Source organism: Somniosus microcephalus, chromosome 26, assembly GCF_052327205.1.
Source record: "Somniosus microcephalus isolate GS21.2 chromosome 26, FLI_Smic_1.0, whole genome shotgun sequence".
NCBI lineage: Eukaryota > Metazoa > Chordata > Chondrichthyes > Squaliformes > Somniosidae > Somniosus > Somniosus microcephalus.
Genome location: NC_141012.1, coordinates 41,052,139 through 41,072,603, shown reverse-complemented (window position 1 = coordinate 41,072,603; position 20,465 = coordinate 41,052,139). Strand labels below are relative to the sequence as shown.

At 44.0% G+C, this 20,465-nt stretch overlaps 1 protein-coding gene across 8 annotated transcripts in view; it reads left to right on the top strand.

Annotated features, from left to right (window-relative positions):
- Positions 1-20,465, top strand: part of pknox2 (pbx/knotted 1 homeobox 2) — a 464,550-nt gene that overhangs the window by 110,688 nt on the left and 333,397 nt on the right. For all 8 annotated transcript variants that reach the window (XM_085968080.1, XM_085968086.1, XM_085968078.1 and 5 more), the window contains one exon: positions 12,639-12,701. The gene's annotated coding sequence lies outside the window, so the exon portion shown is untranslated. The remainder of the gene's footprint in view (positions 1-12,638; positions 12,702-20,465) is intronic.

Below are 20,465 nucleotides of genomic sequence, written 5' to 3'. Positions count from 1 at the left end.
GCTAATCTCTTATGCGGGACCTTATCGAACGCCTTCTGAAAGTCCAAATACACCACATCCACTGGTTCTCCCTTATCTATTCTACCAGTTACATCCTCAAAAAATTCCAGTAGATTAGTCAAGCACGATTTACCTTTTGTAAATCCATGTTGACTTTGTCCGATCCTGCCACTGTTTTCCAAGTGCTCTGCTATTACATCTTTTATAATAGACTCGCATTTTCCCCACTACCGATGTCAGGCTTACCGGTCTATAATTCCCCGTTTTCTCTCTACCACCTTTTTTGAATAGTGGGGTAACATTAGCTACCCTCCAATCCATGGGAACTGTTCCAGAGTCTATAGAATTTTGGAAGATGACCAGCAATGCATCTACTATTTCTAGGGCCACTTCCTTAAGTATCCTAGGATGTAGATTATCAGGCCCTGGGGATTTATCGGCCTTCAATCCCGTCAATTTCCCTAACACTATTTCCCTACAAATACTGATTTCTTTCCGTTCCTGAGCCTCTCTTGATGTGACTTTGTATCCTGTAGCGAAAAGAACTATAAAATTAATCCAGGATGAGTGTCTCCAGTGACTTTTGGTTCTCTTCTCTCCACTTCTTGTGTAGTCTCTTCTTGGTGTTTTGCCCTAATTACAGGCTATTTACAGCCCCTCCCGCTTTCACTTGTAGTGCTTGGTAAATTGCTCCATGTCCCTCCGGATCTCCATTCATGTCCTACAAACCCATGTGTTAAGACTAGCAGTTCCACAATGTCCTTGCTTATTCCATTCCCCTATTTGAACAGGTGTGCAATATTTGCCATGCTCCAATCCTATGGTATAATTCCCATTTTGAAAGAAAATTCAGTTAATGCCTCTGCTATCTCCACCCTTCAGTATTTTGGGATGCATAGCATCTGAGCCTGGTAGTCCCCTTAAACTTTTTTAAAAGCAGGGTCCTTTTGAATATTTATCTTCCACATCCTTCTTGATGTGCTCTTACAGTTTTACTTTCACCTTCCTCCTGTAAAACCTGAAATTGGGTGCCAAACGTGGAAAATTATCCCAATTCCCTGAACTCTCGACCTTCACCTGGTTAACAAAATAAGTCCACTGCCTCCCACACAAAAAACAACTCTGGCAAGTGAAATCCAGCTCTGGGTGTCCTGGGTTCCAGTGAGTCCAGGATTGAGTTATGATGGGATGAGAACTCTCTTAGCCTCAGTTCAGTCTTAAATATGCACAGACTTGGTTAAACTTCAACTGATTCAGCTCAAATAAAATGCAAGACGCAGCCCAACTGAGGTCATATTGGTGCAAAACATACCTTGCAGATGTTGTATCTATTCCATTGTGACTCTGGTATTGAGCAATACATATTTACCCAGAGCCTTAAAATTCTCTCCTACACATTCAGCTGGCTCTCTGTCTGGCTGACACATCCAGCTGGCTCTCTGTCTGGCTGACACATCAACCAGAAAGAATTCGAGCAACTTCTCTGCCGGCTCTACAACTGGAGTCTCGTTTGGCCCCCGCGTTATTTACTTGCAGCAGGTGGACCTCCCCAGTCTCTGCTGGGGAGTCTTGCCAGTCTGCGGGCAGATACTTGCTTCAGCAGCTCTCTGCAAAAAAGAGAGGTGGCCAGCAAGCCGCCTGGTAAATATTTCTTTTGCCTGGAAAATTTCTCCTTTCACTAACGGGCCTGTATATGACCGTGCCTTGTGAGCGCTTGCACAAGCCCCTCTTCAGCTTTTGCTCTGGGTGCCCCTCAGTTGACCTCTGGACACTGGGGCCTAACAGACAGCTCTTAAATCCAGCCTTTAAAGAGTGCAAATGGTTGTAGACAAAGCCATTTTCCCTCTGTGATGTACTAGAATCACTTCTTCTACCCTCAGCTGAGCTTTAAACCCCGTATACTTTCATCACCAAGACTACTTACTTCCATTGTCCTCCTCCGCTGTACCTCAGCTCTTCTGCTGCTGAAACTCTTTCACATACGTTTATCACGTCCAGACTTCTCCTTGCTGGCCTCCAATCCTCCACCCTCCATAAACTCGAACTTGTCCAAAATTCTGTCACTCATAGAAACATAGAAACATAGAAGATAGGAGCAGGAGTAGGCCTGCTCGAGCCTGCTCCGCCATTCATGGCTGATCATCCAAATTCAGTACCCGGTCCCTGTTTTCTCCCCATACCCCTTGATCCCTTTAGCCTTAAGAAATATATCCAACTCCTTCTTGAATATTGTTGTATGAACGCATTCAAGCATAGAATCAGGCAGACAGGCTTCTAACTGCGATGTTCTCTTTAATCTGTAAAATGGCCGACTGCTGCTTTCCCAGGTAATTCCCATAATGCAATGCACATTACATTACCGTATTAACTGGTGTGAAACTCGCACATTACATTACCGTATTGACTGGTGTCAAACTCGCAATCAATACACGGCATCCCCCTTTTCCTTGGAAACAAACTTGCAATTTACAAACAGTTGCTTACAATAACACTGCATAACTTACTTGGTTTATAAACTTTTTACAAGCTTGTGTCTTACCACACAACTAAATAATTCCCAGGTTTAAACATTTAACATCACCCATGCAGTTCTCGCACAGTTTATGTTGTGACATAATCAGACAGTCTTTGGGGTTTTCTTTTAATCCTTTGAGGTCTGGCTGTATTGGGTATGTCTGACATGTTGGTGTCAGTGGGTATTGCCTGTGTCACAGTGGTATGTGTGTCAGGGTCTAATATACTGTCCTCAGCCCCCTTGTGTTTCCTCCTGCTCATGGAGTGTCTCCATTGGTTCTGTATTTCTTCACAAATGTAGTGTTTCTCGAGTAGCCTGCTCCGTCTGGAGATTCCACTACTACTTGACTCCCTGTTTTACTCAAAACTTTGTGGGATGTGGTATTAAAAGGAGTGGTGAACTTGTCCACTTTGTCCTGCCGTACCAGCACCGTGTCGCCAACTTCCACCTCTGAGTATTGTGTTCTCCGCTGTTCATCTGCGTACAGTTTGGACTTGCCTTTTTGTTCTGCATCCCGGTCATGTACTTCCATGTCTGCGCGCGACTCTGTGATGTCTGGCAGCTTTCCTCTCATTTTCTGTTTAAAGAGCAGCTCTGCCGGGCTCTTTCTGGTCGTGGCATGGTCAATGCTCCTGTACACAGTCACATATTTTCTAAGTTCACGTTTCCAATCTAGTCCTTCTGACTGAGCAATTCTGATTCTCTTCATCAGCGATGCATTCTGGCGCTCGACTTCTCCGTTTGCCTGAGCCCATTTTGCTGTCGTTTTCAGGTGTTTGATCCCGTTGTTTTCACAGTATTCTTTGAATAATTCAGATCTGAATTGGGGACCATTATCAGATTTGCAGGTGATTGGCAAACCATGACGGCTGAAGATTGACTCTAACTATCAATAACCTTCTCTGTTGTTGTGGAGGTCATGATGTCGTATTCATAGTAGCGACTATAATAATCAACTACCACAAGAATGGAGTGGTTGGATGGCAAGGGTCCCAGTAAGTCTATAGCTACATCCTTCCAGGGGCCCTCCGGTAATGGTGTTGGTCTCAACGGCTCAGGTGAGTCGGGCCTGGCTACTATCTGACAGCCGTGGCACGCTTTACAGTGTTTTTCAGCTGCCTTGTCCATACCAGGCCACCAAACCTTAGTTCTGAGATGTTGCTTTGTTCCAACTATTCCCAAGTGTCCTTCATGTGCTAACACCAGGGCTTGTGCGTGTAACACTGTGGGTAGCACGATGCGTGTTCCCCGAAGAACTAGGTACCCCACTACGCACAGCTCGTTTGCAATTGCTGCATAAGCTTTACAGTTCTCAAAATGTCCATTTGTGATTGCCTTCCGTACCTCAATCAGCTCTGGGTCGGTAGCAGAGGCTTCCTCCACCTCTCTAGTAGTGAGTGCTTTTGGTGTCGCACTCACAGCTACAAATCTCACGTATTCATCTGAGCCATGAGAATGTCTCTCCTGTTTTGCTGTCTCCCCCACCAATCGTGACAGTGGGTCTGCAATGTTTTGCTTGCTTGGAATGTGTATCACCTTAAAATCGTACGGCTGTAATCTAAGTACCCATCTCTCTATACGGGCACAGGGTTTAGAGTGTGGGCCGTATATCACTTGTAATGGCTTATGGTCAGTTACCAAGTTAAATTTTCGGCCATACACATGTGGATGCAGCCTCTCACAAGCCCATACAAGAGATAAGGCCTCTCTCTCTGTTTGAGAGTATTTCCTCTCACAGTCTGTTAAACTGCGACTTACATAACATATTGGCACCTCTTGTCCCTGTTGGTCCTGAATGAGTATTGCGCCTAAACCTACAGGACTGGCATCTGCTATCACCTTGGTTGGTGCTGTAATGATCAATAACATGTCATTCTATAGTGGACACTAGGTGGAGCCGTAGAGCTGTATATAAGACTACACTACCCAGCTGTATATATATTAAGACTACATTACCCATGAGGCACTAGGCTACCCACAAGGCAGCAGTCAAGATGGAAGCCTCTACAGATACTGTAGCTAGTCCACATGTGCTCAATAAAGTAACTAGCAAAAGCTAGCTGTGTTCATAATAAGAATGTCTATTTATTAATGAACATAAGATGGTACCAGGGTGGTGAAGATCTGCTGAAAATTGTGAAAAGCGAAATGGAGAATTTGAAGCCACCAGAGCGTTTGAAACTCACAGGAAAAATCGACTACAATTGGCAGACTTTTAAACAACAATTCGAACTCTACATTGCAGCCATCGGATTCGGTATGAAGCCAGATGCAAGGAAGATAGCGTTGCTGCTTACGGTTGCAGGCCCACAGGCGATAGAGGTATTTAATACATTTGTATTTAATCCAGAGGAGAACAGAGGAAAATTAGAAGATGTGCTAAAAAAATTTGATGCACATTGCTCTCCCACAAAGAATGAGACCTATGAAAGATACATCTTCCGTTCTCGGACACAGCAACAAAATGAGACTTTTGATAGCTTTATAACTGATCTGAAACTGAAAGCACAGACATGTAATTTCTCTGAGCTCAAAGCATCCATGATTTGTGACCAGATTGTGTTTGGTATTCATGATAAAAAAGTCAGGGAACGTCTGTTGAGAGAAACCGAACTAAATTTGGAAAATGCGGTGAAAATATGCCAAGCCAGCGAGCTAGCTCGAAAGCACGCGAAGACTTTCAGTGAAATCAATAATGATGCGAATGTAATGAGTGATAATGCTGCTGTCGGTGCTGTGTCCTACAAGGGGAAGAAACGTGGGCAGAACAGAAATGAAAAGCAATCGGAGGATGACATTTTTAATTGTAAACGCTGTGGTTATAAACACCAGTTAAGACAATGCCCAGCGTTTGGAAAAATGTGCACAAAGTGTAATGGAAAGAATCACTTTGCCAAACAATGCTTTTCAAAAGTACAAACTAAGAAAGGGCAACGAGTTAATGTAATTGAGGACACTGATTTAAGTGAGACATTTTTTGTAGGAATGGTGTCATGTGACAATATCAAAAAGGAAAAAAAAAATGTGCAGCCCTCAGAAATGGACAATGCTGAACATAAAGTTAATGCAGTAAAAGAGGACAAATGGAGCATTAGTTACCTTGAAACTAGACACTGGGGCAAAAGCAAACTTAATCAGTATGAGTGACATTAACAATATGAAAGAAAAGCCCAAAATACAGAAAAAGTCAGTACGACTGAAGGACTATAATGGACAGAAAATAGATAGCTTAGGTGTATGCAGACTTAAAGTGACAGTCAAAGACAAAGTGCATTATCTCATGTTTTCTGTTGTGGCTGAAAGGCTTGATTCACTACTGGGTGACAAAGCTTGTGAGGACTTAGAACTGGTCAAAAGAGTCTACCGTATAAACTGTGCCATAAGCAGACCAGATGACTCGGTGGATTCTGTAGTGAGTAATTTCCAGGATGTGTTCAAAGGATTTGGAGTTCTACCATTCACTTACAAGATCCAGCTAAAGCAGGATGCTCAGCCAGTGGTACATGCGCCACGATGAGTTCCAGCACCCCTGCGTGACCGGCTCAAGAATGAACTGGACAGAGTGACCACACTAGGAGTCATCAGGAAAGTCGAAGAGCCAACAGACTAGGTTAACTCCATGGTATGTGTAAAGAAAAAGAACAATGATCTAAGAATATGCATGGATCCAAAGGACTTAAATGCAAACATAAAACGTGAACACTACCAGATTCCCAAGTGAGAAGAAATCACCAGTGAAATCAGGTGCCAGATACTTTACAAAGCTCGATGCCTCACAAGGATTTTGGCAACTAAAACTGGATGAAGAGAGCACCAAATACTGTACCTTCGACACACCATTTGGCAGGTATTGTTTTCTCAGAATGCCTTTCGGGATAATATCTGCATCTGAAATCTTTCATAGAGCGATGGAACACATAATTGAAGGTCTGGAAGGAGTTCGGGTCTATGTTGATGACATCATCATCTGGGGCTCCACACTGAAAGAACACAATGAGAGACTGACTAAAGTGCTACAGAGCATACGCCGGAATGGACTGAAGCTCAACAAAGCCAAGTGTCAGTTTGGCATCCAGGAAGTCACTTTCCTAGGAGATAATCTATCTGGTAAAGGAATAGAGCCAGATATGGAAAAAGTAAACGCCATACTCAAAATGCCCCGACCCACTGACAAAAAAGGAGTGCTACGCATCATGGGGATGATAAACTTCATTGGAAAGTTCATTCCTAACTTGTCAGCCAAGACAGCCTGTCTGCGAGACCTGCTACATAAAACAAATGAGTTCGCATGGACAGAAAGACATGAACAAGAGTGGATAAACCTCAAAACAGTGCTGACAACCACACCTGTACTCACCTTCTTTGACCCAACAAAAAGAATCAAAGTGTCAACGGATGCATCAAAAGATGGCCTAGGTGCGGTCTTGCTACAAGCAGAGGGTGAAGATTGGAAGCCTGTTGCCTATGCCTCCAGGTCTATGACTGATACTGAGTGTCGATACGCCCAGATCGAAAAGGAATGTCTAGGCTTGGTAGTTGGACTAGAAAAGTTTCATGGCTACATATATGGACTTCCCACCTTCACAGTTGAGACAGACCACAGCCCTCTGGTTGCCATCATAAAAAAAAACCTGAATGAGATGTCTCCAAGGATTCAACGACTCATGCTGAAGCTGCAAAGATATGACTTTGAAGTGATCTGCACACCAGGCAAATACATAGTGTTAGCAGATGCACTATCCCAAGCACCCACAATGAGTCATGTGAGCTCTACTGAAGAAGACGTGGATGTTCATGTGAGTATGGTCACTGCTGCGCTGCCCGTGTCAGACACAAAATCAAAGCAAATAGCAGAAGAAACAGTAAAAGATACAGTATTACAAACAGTAATAGAGAACATTCATCATGGTTGGCCAAAAGGTTCCTGTCCAAAATATTTTCACATAAGGTCAGAATTGAGTGTCGCAAGTGGACTATTACTAAAACAGAACAGAATAGTCATTCCACAGGCTCTACGTCAAGACATGCTCAAAAGGATTCATGAGGGACACCTCGGAATTGAAAAATGCAAAAGGAGAGCAAGAGACACTGTTTATTGACCTGGCATAAATAAGGACATTGAGAACATGATAGGCAAATGTGAGACATGTCAGAAACACCAAAACAAACAAGCAAAGGAACCAATGATAGTAGCTGACATACCAACAGCAGCATGGCAAAAGGTTGGTATGGACCTTTTTCATTTAAATGGTAAAGACTATCTAATAGTGATTGACTACTATTCTAACTATCCTGAGATGGCGCTCCTCTCAAGCACCACAGCAAGCAGTGTCATAATGCATGTGAAATCCATCTTCGCCAGACATGGAATTCCCAGGATTGCCGTTAGCGACAATGGTCCGTGCTTCAACTGTAAGGAGTGGCAACAGTTTGCAGCACATTATGACTTTCAGCACATCACATCCAGTCCTTTGTATGCTCAGTCAAATGGTAAGGCAGAGAAAGGTGTTCAAGTTCTCAAGCAGCTACTGAAGAAAGCGACAGAAAGCAAGTCTGATCCTTATCTCGCCCTGCTGAGCTACCGAGCCTCCCCTTTAGACTGTGGTTCTTCACCTGCTGAACTACTAATGGGTCGCAAGTTGCGCACCACGCTACCCTGCTGTGCAAAAGAACAGCAAAGTGAGGAACTGAGACAGAGACTTCAACTGTTAAAGCTGAAACAGAAATCATACTATGACAAGTCATCCAAAACTCTAAAACCATTGACAAGAGATGATGTTGTCAGGATTGAGGATCCAGATGCATGGAACAGGAAAGCTACAGTTCTTGAGGAAGTAGGACCAAGGTCATACACTGTTAGAACTGAGGAAGGACAGATTCTCAGGAGGAACCGCCGTTCCCTCCTAAAAACACGAGACTATTCAAGACCAGATTGATGACAATGCCGCAACTGCATCTTGTCATTCACCGCCAGAACAATCTCATGAAGACACATCAGACTTACCCGTGTTGAGAAGATCCACACGTGAAGTAAAAGAGCCTGATAGACTTAATCTTTGAGTACAATGTAAAGCTTTGAAAATGTGTTGACTGTTTTGAAAATGTTTATGTTTATAGAGCACTAACAAAAGTGTTACTGATATTATCTTTATTGTTTTCTTGAAAGTTGATTGATATTGATTTTGTTAAACCTCAAAGAAAGGGGGATGTAATGATCAATAACATGTCATTCTATAGTGGACACTAGGTGGAGCCGTAGAGCTGTGTAGAGCTGTATATAAGACTACACTACCCAGCTGTATATATATTAAGACTACATTACCCATGAGGCACTAGGCTACCCACAAGGCAGCAGTCAAGATAGAAGCCTCTACAGATACTGTAGCTAGTCCACATGTGCTCAATAAAGTAACTAGCAAAAGCTAGCTGTGTTCATAATAAGAATGTCTATTTATTAATGAACATAAGAGGTGCGTCCTTATCAAAATATGCTAAAGTGCCGGCTCTGGCCAACTCTTCCTTGAGTGCGCTGAATGACTGTCTCTGTCTCTGTTGTGATCCAAATTTAAATGGTGTGTCTTTTCTCGTCCGGCGTCGCAGTGGCTCTGATAGCGTTGCAAACTGCGGGATGAATCTGCTACTGTACCCAACGAGTCCCAAGAAACTCCTCACCTCTGTAGCATTCTCTGGTTCCCGAGCTTCTGCCACCGCTCGCACTCTCTGCTGTTGGTCCGATGCCCTTTTCAGACAACAGGATTCCCATGAAAATCAATCGGTCCATGTTGAATTGGCACTTCTCTGAGTTTAGTATCAGTCCACTTTCCATTAGTCTGGTCATGACAGCGTGCAGGTGTCTGTCGTGCGTTTCCTGGTCGTGTGCATGCACGATAATGTCGTCTGAGATGTTTTCAACACCCTCTATTCCAGCTAAGGCATTAGCTATCTCGTGCTGATATTGCTCACTAGCTGAAGATACACCGAATATCAGCCTCTTGTACCTGTATACTCCGTTATGTACTGCAAACGTTGTGATTTCTCGTGACTCAGGGGTCAGTTCTAGCTGGTGATAACCCCATTTCGGGTCTAGCTTACTAAACGCCGTCGAGCCGTTCATACCTTGGAGTATGTCATCAACGGTGGGGATTGGATATCGTTCCCTCACTATTGCCTGGTTTGCTCGTCTCATGTCTAGGCATAACCTTACATCCTTATCTGCTTTTGGTACAATAACCACAGGATTTACCCATGGGGTGGGACCAGTTACAGGTTCGATAATGTCCATGTCCCTCAATTGTTTTATTTTGGCCTCTACTGCCCCCCTTAAGTTGAATGGTATACGCCTGAGTGGCTGGGCCACAGGCTTCACTTGTGGGTCGATATACAAACTGATCTGTTTTGTGTTCAGCCTTCCCACTCCCTGGAACACCTTTGGATACCGCTGTTCTAGTAGCTGTCTTACATCTACCACAGCTGAGACATCTGCACCTATTTTTAAAACTCCCAGTTTCATGGCTGTCTCCCTTCCTAGCAACGGCTCTCCATGGCCTTTAACCACAATGAACTCCGCCTGCTCAGTTCTCTTACCTATTGTAATCCCACATGTGAATACACCTTTAACTGACAGTGGTCGGCTAGAAGCATAAGAGAATAACTTTCTCTCTGTCTTAGGGACATGTGACTGACACTTAATGTGTTCTGACTTTAATCCTTCCCACGTATTCTCATCTATCACATTATTAGTTGTACCCGAATCAATTAACATTCTCAGGTTTACTCCCCCCACACAAAAGGTAAGTCTCTCTGTCACGTTATTTCCAGTAACAGCAAATGCACAGTTATTTTGTTCCTCTACATTGTTCACACTGTGTTTCTTTATACCCTTTGTGCGGCATACTTTGGAGAAATGATCCTTTCCCTTGCACTTATGACACGTTTGTCCGCGTGCTGGGCATTTCGGATCTCTGCCCATGTGGTCTGTGTGTCCACATCTGTAACATTTCCTTTCGTTCCTATCGCCATTTCCCTTTGGTTTCTCTGTCGAGCTTTTCACATAATACCCTCTTTTCTGTGTAACACGACGAACAGTATCTGTCTCCGCCTTCTCTGTACATGACATGGCTGACATCTGCTCCTCGACGTTTTCACATTGTGAGGCCAATTGTAACGTGTGGGCGAGCATTAGACCATGCCCTTCCTCTAGCAATTTCCTCCGCACATAGGCTGATGTGCACCTACTCAGGATAGTGTCTCTTATTTGATTATCCGCATCCCCCCCAAAAGCACAATCTTTAGCAGCCTGCCGCAAGCGAGTAGCAAATTGTTGCACAGTCTCACCTGTCTTCTGGGACAACTTATGAAAAGTCTGTCTAGCAAATGCTGCGTTGACCTGGGGCACGAAGTAGTGATTCAAAGCACTAACCGCCGCCGTGTAGTCTGCTGGCTCTCCTGTGTCCGGTACAGTCGAAAAGATATCCTGGACATCTGGTCCTGCTAGGTGTAGAAGTAGAGCTCTTTTCCTCTGCTTTGTGGCAGCTGTAGAGGTATCGTCAATAATGAGTCCTTTGCTGTCGGCATAAAGCTCAAAAGATGTTAACCACCTCGTCCATCTTGGACCCAACGTGGCTGGCTTGGCGAAGCATGCAAAATTTTGAATGCCGGTCTTCTCCATCCTAGCTAACTAAAACTTGGGCAACCACCTATCCAAAATGATTCAGTTCGTTATCCTCGTCGCCAATGTTGTATGAACGCATTCAAGCATAGAATCAGGCAGACAGGCTTCTAACTGCGATGTTCTCTTTATTCAGTAAAATGGCTGACTGCTGCTTTCCCAGGTAATTCCCATAATGCAATGCACATTACATTACATTACCGTATTAACTGGTGTTAAACACGCACATTACATTACCGTATTGACTGGTGTCAAACTCGCAATCAATACACGACAAATATATTTAATGTATTGGCCTCTACTGCCTTCTGTGGTAGAGAATTCCACAGGTTCACCACTCTCTGGGTGAAGAAATTCCTCCTCATCTCTGTCCTAAATGGCTTACCCCTTATCCTTAGATATCATAACCTGTACAACTCACTCATCAGCCCCATCTTCACTAATCTGCACTGATTATGGCTCCCTGTCTCTTCCCCCCCCCCCCCCCCCCCCCCCACCAAAGCATTAAATTTAAAGTCCTTGTTCTCACCTTGGCTGGCTTCCCACCTTTCACCCTCCAGAAACTTCAGCTCATCCCGAGCTCTGCTGCTTGTATCCTAACACAAGGATACAATCCTGTTCAACCGTCGCCCCTGTGCTCACTGGCCTATATTGGCTCTCGGTCCGGAAACACCTTGAATTTACAACTCTCATGCTTGTGTTCAAATCTCTCCGTGACCTCGCTCCTCCATATCTCTATAACCTCCTCCAGCCCTACAAACCTCTGAGATCTTTGCGCTCATCCAAATCTGGCCTCTTGCACATCCTAATTTCCATCGCTGCACAATTGGCCGTGCTTTCAGCTTCCTAGGTCCAAAGTTCTGTAATTCTCTCTCTAAACCTCTCTACCTCTCTCTCCTCCTTTATGACTCTCCTTAAAACCTTCCTCTTTGACCAAGCCTATTCTAATATTTCTTTTATGTGACTGTCAAATTTTTGTTTGATAACGCTCCTGTGAAGCACCGTGGGACATTTTGCTACGTTTAAGACGCTATATAAATGTGTTATCTATAAATTGTTACATGACTTCACCCTATCTTAGTAATCTCCTTTGGCCCCCTAGCCCCTCCTGAACATTCCATTCCTCTCATCCAGCATCCCCTCCTCCCTACCAAAGGTGCTCGAGCCTTTAGTAACCTTGGTCCTACTCTCAAACTCTCTCCCTGAACCTCTCCATCATTAAAAGCCTTCTTAAAGCTCACCTCTTCAACCAAACTTTTGCTCATCCTTCCTAATGTCTCCCTTCCTGGCTCGGCGCCCATTTCCTTAAGCGTATTTATGGAGCTTCTTGGGAAATTTGGTTAAATTAAAGGTACCATATAAATGCAGGTTGTTATAATTTCAGTGTTAACCATGTTGGAAGCTCTAGTGAATGACTGGTTAAGTTGACCACTATGTCGTGTTGTATTTCCACAGATGCGCCAGAGGAGGATTTGAAGTTTTCCTGAGAACCTTGCATCTCGAGGAGGAATCTCCATCGTAAGTAATTTCATGTGTTTCTTTACCTCTTTCCATATGTCACGACTCCTGAGGCCTTTGAAACATGCTGATCAGTTGCAGAATCGCAACAGAAGTATTGTTCCTGCATGTCTTGAGTAGAGTTGCCAACTCTGGTTGGACTTATTCCTGGATGCTTTATCACATGACCTCGAACCACCCGCCCCATCACTCCTGCTATTGGTCGCCCGACATGTCCATCCTCTCAGCGCACTGCCTTCCGATTGGAAAGCGAACAGACTCTTCATTACCTGATTACATGATTCTTGACTGTCAGCCAAACAGCCTTTTTTCCCACATCTCCAACATTTTTATAACTAATAAACAAATGTGTTAAAAGAAAATGAAAAACACACTTTTTTAATGCCTCTATGATTATTCTCCCGGGTTGCTTGCAGCAGGAGATTAATCTTTAATTCCTGGAGACTCCAGGACAATCCTGGAGGGTTGGCAATGGCAACCCTAGTCATGAGCTGAAGATAGTTGAAGGTGAGAGAGACAAATCGTGATTCTCGGCACTGTCTGAATGAACAAAGACCAAAGCATGTAGTCTGTTGAATGCACAAGTCGTCATTACCTGTTGCATTTTCCAAATGTTCCTATGACCCAATCCTCTCTGATATCCCACAACGTTCAGGCAGCAAACTTTGAAAACCCTTTGTCATGACTCAATTCCAGTGTACCTTGGCTGTCCTGTGGATGGCTGAGAAATTTCTCTGTGCTGGTGTGTAATCAGCAGCCGGTCACTCTGTGCGTCCCTGGGAGTGGAGGGGAGCAGCCGGCTCAGATACACATGAATGTTGAACTTGTACGAGGTCGCAGATTTTATCTTGTATGGAAGAAGATCACATCTCATTCTCTGTGTTTTGCTGCTTTTTGATTGATGCCTTCTGCCTGGAATGGATGCTATAAAGGTCCTTGCAAGAAGTGTGCTGTAGCGCAACATGCTTATTTGAAATAATTATTTGTTTCATATTTGCAGCTTAATACAATTTGAAGATCCTTTAAATGTGATATTTCCACTGGCTGTACTCTTGTAGTTGCTGAATAATGAAATGCTAAACTGACAGATGTGAAAATACTAGCAATTAGCAGATGACTGTGTGGCTGGGTGAGAGTGGGGGCCATTAATCTGCAATTGAAGTGTTGCTGTGGGTATGGTTCACCAAACTAAGGACTTGAGCACTGCTGGCAATTGGACCCCTCACTTCACTGGTAGAGCAAGGTAATTGTGATGGCGCTGTTGTCAGCAGAGATGCTTTGACCCATCTATTTTTCCCTGGCAAGCAGGAGATCCAAGGCAGCAGCGTAAGTGCTGACAGCTGGCATTATTTCTGGCTACAGGTGAGCGACAGGGTGAACCATGTACATGCAGAGTCCCCACAGCCATCGAGGACGGTCCTACAGCCAGAAATGAACTGAATGTGCGGTTATCTTTCTGTTGCTGTGGAGTCTGCCCTTGTGAGATAAATATCAGGAGACCACGACGTTTCCTGTGTATTGTAGACAGAGCAGGAGTGGGAGTTACAGGGGGTAGGAGTACTGAGGTCAGGTAGTGCACTATGCTGCAGGATAGTAGGTTGTTGGTTTTTAGACAAAATTCCCAGTACGTCCAGCTCGCGACCTCAGACATGCTTTCAGGTGGAAGTGGGAAGTGGGGAAATGTTATTTCAAATTAAGCCACAAAAGCAAGACCGGGGAACATAAATATAAATTAACGAGAAATGGTTTTAAACTGATATTATGAAGAATGTCTTTACTGAAAAACTGATAAATGTTTGGAGCAAACTGCCAAGCACAATAACCGAGACAAAAAAATAGGGACCTTCAAAATGCAGCAGAGTTAGGGTACAATGAATGAGCTTGAATGAGTCAAATGACCTTTTCTTGTCCTTGGCCCTTGGATTTTTGTGGCGGGCGAGGCACGCACTTGTTGGAGTCGGAGTGCATTTGTGTAATGAGAGCTCCTGTACTCCTCTTGGTGAATGGTCGGAGCGTGGCCCTGTCGAAGGCCCAGGAGCTGATTTGTGCCTGCACCCTTTGGATGGGGAAGGAACATAGGAAGAAGATCTGGAATTGGGAACTGAATAAAGTGGAGGAAAATTTATCCAAAATAAATTAATGTATTAAATTAAGTTTTTATTTAAAAAAAAAATAAAGTTCACGTTGCTGTTCCTGTAAATGTGGTGAACAGTTGAAAACAGTGGCCCCTGCTTAACCTAAGCAGATGTAAGATACATTTTGAAGTTTGCTTCTGTTTATTGGCTGTACTGATTTTTAAAATGAAAATTTAAGAACAGGCTAGTAAGAGCAAAAGTCGATTTGACCAGTTCAATTCAGGATGTGTACTCTTATAACTTAAAGATGAAATGCCTAAAAATCGATGTCAACTTAGTCTTATTGGCAGCACCCTTGCCTCTGAGTCAGAAGGTTGGGGGGTTCATGGAGCACATAATTTAAGCCGACACTTCATTGAGTACTGAGGGAGTGCTGCAATGTTGGAGGTGCCATCCTACAGCTGAGGCGTTAAACTGAGGCCCCATCCGCCTGTTCGGGTGTAAGCAAAAGATTCCATCGCACTATTTGAAGAAGTGCAGGGGAGTTCTCCCTAGTGTCCCTTAACTAACATCACTAGAACAGATTGCCTAGTCATCTATTTCATTGCTGTTTGTAGGAGCTTGCTGTGATGCGTTTCCTTGCATTACAACAGTGACTACACCGACATCCCAAGGACATGTGCTGAACTATATAAATGCAAGTTCTTTCTTTCAGTGTGTCTTATTATTGTAACCTTTTCAAAAAAAAAATCAGTAGCTGCAAATCAATGTGATTAACCTTGTCATCTCATTTAACATTTTGAGTTTCTCAAGTTGAGGGATGATGGCACTGAATAATGGAACACCAAGTGCCTTCATTGAACCCGCTCGGGTCAGGTACAGTGTGGAAGGCCAAGCTTCAGACGAATGCTTTATATCATTGTGACATTTTCATTTCCCACGCCAGCTGTCCTTTATCCTGTCTGGGTAAAAATGTCAACCAGTTTGTATTGTTTCCAGTTTTTCTTGTGGGTAGCTCAGTCAATTGAGCAAACACAGGGCCAGAATGTCCCGGGATGGAATCCCAGCGAGTTGCACTCAGCCTGTCATCCTTTTGAGGTGGGTGAAGTGAGTATCATGCTTTGGGATGTAGACTAAAAGTGGGAGTTTTGTAAGGTGCTTGTCTCCCTATTGTAGTACCAGTCCTTGAACATTCTAGACTAGAGAAGCTGGGGTTGTTCTCCTTCGAGTAGAGAAGGTTGAGAAGAGATTTGATAGAGGTATTCAAAATCATGAGGGGTCTAGACAGAGTAGGTAGAGAGAAACTATTCCCATTGGCAGAAGGATCGAGAACCAGAGGACACAGATTTAAGGTGATTGGCAGAAGGAGCAAAGGCGACATGAGGAAAATCTTTTTTGCGCAGCGAGTGGTTCAGATCTGGAAGGCACTGCCTGAAAGAGTGGTGGAGGCAGACTCAATCGTGGCTTTCAAAAGGAAATTGGATAAGTACCTGAAGGAAAAAAATTTGCAGGACTACAAGGAAAGGACGGGGGAGTGGGACTAGCTGAAATGCTCTTGCAGAGAGCCGGCATGGGCCGAATGGCCTCCTTCTGTGCTGTAACCATTTTATGATTCTTTGCTGTGCAGCAATGGGAATGGCGATCGGCACTACAGCGGAAACAGACGGAATGGCCTCAATATTAACCCACCCCCACTCCGCGACGGGTGGGAAAAGGTTGCGGTGGGGGGGTGGGGAGATTAAAAATTAAACCGGGCTCCCACACTGCAATTGGGAGTCAGATTTAAATTTTACAGATGCTGTATGAGTTTCCCAGGGGTCGGGAAACCTGGCAGTCTCCCGAGCTGCCGGCTCCACAAGGTACATGCCTTTTACAGCACTTCTTGTGGGCCAGGGGGAGTAGCAGTGCAGCCCCCCAAGGAAAGCCTTCGGCCTCCTCTGCCGAACATGGCTTGTCTTTTCCCGCCCCCCCCACCCAAAACCTCCGATGGCCTTTCTCTCCAAGACCCAATCGTGGCCAATACCCCCTCCCCCAAGCCTCCTTCCGCTGATTCGCCTGCCCAGCAGCCGGCCAGACTGTCAATTTGGTCAGTTGCTAGGCAGAAAACGGAAGAAAAAAATGTTAATGAGTTCCATCCGTTAAATTCGTCAGGACCTCTGCATCCTCGGCCTTGCCGGGTTCTTGGCCGGTTTCTGCCTCCCTGTAAATGTTGGGGCCAATGTGGATTGTGGCTTATAAGGTCAACAAATGGGAAATATTCGTACTGAAGTGCCAGAGCAAGCTAACACTTCACATCCTAGTCCCTTGGATTCTGGAAAACAGTTGTTTGAACTGTGAGTGTTGTCCTCATTGTGCAGAGCAGCGACTTAGAGGGATTGCTGAGTCAAGTGGGGTGAGAAGTAAAGTAATGGACACAGTTGAAGCACTCTGGAGGGGCATTCATATTTTTTTTAAAACAGCAGTTTATTGCTGCAATTACAATGATAAACTGCATGACTTACTAGGATTTAAATTGGAGGCGGCTCTTATCACTGGATGTAAAACGGAAGATAGGTTGTGAGAAAAGGGAGATTCTTTTCGAGCTGGAATCCGTTAAGATAAGAAGTAGGAGTAGGCCCTGCAGCCTCTCGTTCCTGCTCCACCATTGAATAGGATCGTGACTCGTCTTCTACCTCAACTCCACTTTCCTGCCCTATCCCCATATCCCTTGATTGCCTTAGTGACCAAAAATATATCGATCTCAGTCTTGAATATACTCACCGACTGAGCATCCACAGCCATCTGGGGTAGAGAATTCCAAAGATTCACAACCCTCTGAGTGAAGAAATTTCTCCTCCTCTTAGTCCTAAATGGTCAATCCCTTATCCTGAGATAATGGCCTCCAGTTCTAGACTCCCCCAGCCAGGGGAAACAGCCTCTCAGCATCTACCCTGTCAAGTCCTCTAAGAACTAGACTCTCACCTTTTTATTTAAAAAAAAAATGTTCTGCTTTTCCATTCTTCCTACCAAAAGTGGATAATTTCACACTTCCCCACGTTATACTCCATTTGTCAACTTCATGCCCAATCACTTAACCAGTCTATATCCTTATGCAGCCTCTTTGTGTCCTCCTCACAGCTTACTTTCCCACCTAGCCTTGTATCTTCAGAAAACTGGGATATATTGCACTCGGTCCCCTCATCTAAATAATTGATATAGATTGTAAATATCTGAACCCCAAGCACTGATCCTTGTGGCACCCCACTAGTTAGACCCTACCATCCCAAAAATGACCTGTTTATTCCTACTCTGTTTTCTGTCCGTTAACCAATCCTCAATCCATGCTAATATATTACCCCCAATCCATGAGCCCTAATAAGAACATAAGAACATAAGAAATAGGAGCAGGAGTAGGCCAATCGGCCCCTCGAGCCTGCTCCGCCATTCAATAAGATCATGGCTGATCTGATCCTAACCGCCAATCCACTATCACAGAACCATCTCCTGAATCTAACAGAATTAGACACACGAAATAGGAGCAGGATCAGGCTACATGGCCCCTGGGCCCGCTCCGCTACCCACAGGGCCATGACCGATCCGAACCTAGACTCATGTCCAAATTCCTGCCCGCTCCCCGTAACCCTTAATTCCCTTTACTTCTAGGAAACTCTCTATTTCTGTTTTAAATTTATGTAATGATGTAGCTTCTACAGCTTTTTGGGGCAGCATATTCCATGGACCTACCACCCTCTGAGTGAAGTAGTTCCTCCTCATCTCAGTTTTGAAAGAGCAGCCCCTTATTCTAAGACTATGCCCCCTAGTTCTAGTTTCACCCATCATCGGGAACATCTTCCCTGCATCCACCCGATCCAACCCCTTCACAATCTTATATGTTTCAATAAGATCGCCTTTCATTCTTCTGAACTCCAATGAGTAGAGTCCCAATCTACTCAACCTCTCCTCATATGTCCATCCCCTCATCCCCGGGATTAACCGAGTGAACCTTCTTTGTACTGACTCGAGAGCAAGTATGTCCTTTCTTAAGTATGGACACCAAAACTGTACGCAGTATTCCAGGTGCGGTCTCACCAATACCTTGTACAACTGAAGCAATACCTCCCTATTTTTATATTCTATCCCCCTAGCAATGAAAGCCAACATTCCATTGGCCTTCTTAATCACTTGCTGCACCTGCACACTAACCTTTTTGAGTTTCGTGCACCAGGACCCCCAGATCCCTTTGTACTTCAGTACTTTCCAGTTTCTTGCCATTAAGATAATAACTTGCTCTATGATTTTTCCTGCCAAAGTGCATAACCTCACACTTTCCAGTATTGTATTCCATCTGCCAAATCTCTGCCCACTTACTTAGCCTGTCGATGTCCCCTTGCAGGTTTTTTATGTCCTCCTCACTCTCTACTTTCCCTCCCATCTTAGTATCATCTGCAAACTTTGATATGTTACACTCGGTCCCCTCCTCCAAATCGTTAATATAGATTGTAAAGAGTTGGGGACCCAGCACTGACCCCTGCGGAACACCACTAGTTACTGATTGCCAGTCTGAGAATGAACCATTTATCCCAACTCTCTGCCTTCTTTTAGATAGCCAATCCTCTATCCATGCCAGAATATTACCCCCAATCCCATGATTTTTTATCTTAAGCAATAATCTTTTGTGTGGCACCTTGTCAAATGCCTTTTGGAAGTCTAAATACACTACGTCCACTGGTTCCCCTTTATCCACCCTATACGTTACTTCCTCAAAGAACTCCAGCAAATTTGTCAAACATGACTTCCCCTTCATAAAACCATGCTGACTTTGTCCTATTAAATTATGATTATCCAAATGTCCTGTTACTGTCTCCTTAATAATGGACTCCAAAATTTTACCTACCACAGATGTTAGGCTAACCGGTCTATAGTTTCCAGCCTTCTGTCTACTGCCCTTTTCAAATAAGGGTGTTACATTAGCAGTTTTCCAGTCTGCCAGGACCTTTGCCGAGTCCAGAGAGTTTTGGAAAATTATTACCAATGCATCCACAATCCCTACCGCCACTTCCCTCTAGACCCTAGGATGTAAGCCATCAGGTCCAGGTGATTTATCCGCCTTGAGTCCCATTATTTTACCGAGTACCACTTCCTTAGTGATTTTGATCGTGTTTAGCTCCTCCCCCCCTTTAGCCTCCTGTTTGTCCAGCGTTGGGATATTCTTAGTGTCTTCTACTGTAAAGACTGATGTAAAATATTCATTCAGTGTTTTTACCATCTCCATATTTCCCACCATTAATTTCCCAGTCTCATCCTCTAAGGGACCAACATTTACTTTAGCCACCCTTTTTCTTTTTATATAACTATAAAAACTCTTACTATCTGTTTTTATATTTTTTGCTAATTTACTTTCATAATCTATCTTCCCTTTCTTAATCAATCTTTTTGTTATTTTTTGCTGTCTTTTAAAGTTTTCCCAATCCTCTATCCTCCCACTAGATTTGGCTACGTTATATGCCCTTGTTTTTAGTCGCATACTATCCTTAATTTCTTTACTTAGCCACGGATGGCTGTCTTTTCTTTTACACCCTTTTCTTCTCAGTGGAATATATATTTTTTGGAAGTTGTAAAATAACTCCTTAAATGTACACCACTGATCATGTATCGTCTTACCCTTTAATCTCTTTTCCCAATCCACTCTACTCAATTCCGCTCTCATACC